At 39.6% G+C, this 1869-nt stretch overlaps 1 protein-coding gene across 4 annotated transcripts in view; it reads left to right on the top strand.

Moving 5' to 3' along the window:
• LOC106867546 (proton channel OtopLc) overlaps positions 1 to 1869 on the top strand; it is a 186402-nt gene that overhangs the window by 70545 nt on the left and 113988 nt on the right. The gene's annotated exons all lie outside the window — the stretch shown is intronic.

Here is a 1869-nt window from a genome sequence, read left to right as displayed (position 1 = left end):
GTGTGTGTGTGTGCGTGTGTGTGTGTGTGCGTGTGTGTGTATACAAAACAGCGACTGCTCACCTCCCTGTTCACTACACACACCCATCATCACAATTTTCCCCCACCCAACCCCCTCCAATTATGTTGTCTACATACCTTACACTATTTCTACTCTTTACTATAGCTGCTCATTACTTATATATATTTCGCTCTATATAATTTGGTCGACTGAAACCAACGCTCGCAGTGACAAACAGTTTTCTTACGTGAAAAATTCACGCTGTTCATCAGACCGCCAATTTGGAAAAATACTGGATTTCAATGTGGCAGCCTGACGAACTAGATGAATTTTCGCTTAAGGAAACTGTAAGGGACCGTCTAACTTCACTGTTGGAGCTTTCTTATATACCTCTCTAACTTCTGTTCCTGCACGATACACGCTTCCTTTACGACAGGTCGGTCATTTACGATAGAAAGAATAGCAGAATTTATCTCAAAGCATACCTTCTTTAACAAAAAGTACATTTAACAAAAAGTACATTCTTGTACTATGAAATACATGAGGCATTGCATGTGAAGAGAAGACGGGAGGGCCACGGCTAGAATAGAATGGTTTGATGGTAGGTCTGCTGGATCAAGACTTACCTAAAGCATTTGTAGGTACAGATGAGAGAAAAAAAAACACTTCGTTAATATAGTGAAGTCTATTTATTCTGAGTTGTGCGTCGACTCCGAGTTTTTCGTTTCTAATATATTCCTCAACGCCATTGACGGAATCTTGCGCGAGTGTCCTTGGCAACAGATCGAGAGAGACAGAGACAAAGTGGGGTACGAGGTACATTTAGGTACTGAGTAACTTCGGTAGAAGTATGCAAGGTAGCAAATAGTTTAGAAGAAGAGAATCGCACAATAAAATTAAGAGTACAAATTGTACTCTTGTCCGTCCCTTCTTATTTGTATACAATGGATCGAAGACCATGTAAACCAATTGTCCTTCTCTTTTCTAAGATGGTAACGTGTAGTTTGATGATAATTTGTCTGCCATGTCGAACATGACAAGCGACCACGTAGAAGACGCGACTGCCTATTGTCCCATATATAAATATGCGTGTGTGCGTGCGCGACTATGTGTGTGCATGAGTGAATGTATATGTATGTGTGTTGGTATGTGTAGATGTATTCACGTATGTATAATATATATATACACATATATACATATTTGCGTGTGTGTGCGTGCGTGTGTGTTTGTACGTGGTTGTGTGTGTTTGTACGTGATTGTGTGTGTTGTTTGTGTGCTTGTGTGAGAGAGAGAGACAAATAGACAGAGAAGTACGAAGTAAATTGAGTGTGTAAAGAGAGATTAAGAGATTAAGAGAGAGGAAAGTGAGAGAGAGGGAGGAGGGGAGGTGGAGGAGACAGAAGAGCCAGAAAACAAACGAGAGTGAGAGAGGGGGAGATAAAAACAAAATGGACCGTAAATTAGTTTGTGTATATGTCATTGTAGGTGAAAGTGAGGGTGGGGGCACAGTAAAGAGTTGTGTGAGTAGCATTTAGTGAGAGAGAGAGAGAGAGAGAGAGAGAGAGAGAGAGACAAAGACAGAGAGTGAGTGAGGGGTGTAGGTATAAGGGGAGTCTAGTGAAGAAGTTTCACAGCCATTTGAAGAAAGTTTTGTACTTGCGTTTCTCTGTGTGTGTGTGTGTGTGTGTGTAGTATATGCATGCATATGTGTGTGCATGTGTGTGTGTGCGTGTATATATATACATATATTAATGCATACATATATATATATATATATGACATACATACATACATACATACATACACACACACACATACACACACATAAATAAATGAATATATATATATACATACACACATATATATATA

This window comes from Octopus bimaculoides, chromosome 13 (genome assembly GCF_001194135.2).
Source record: "Octopus bimaculoides isolate UCB-OBI-ISO-001 chromosome 13, ASM119413v2, whole genome shotgun sequence".
NCBI lineage: Eukaryota > Metazoa > Mollusca > Cephalopoda > Octopoda > Octopodidae > Octopus > Octopus bimaculoides.
The sequence above is the reverse complement of the archived record's forward strand: the minus strand, read 5'-3'. Positions and strand labels throughout refer to the sequence as shown.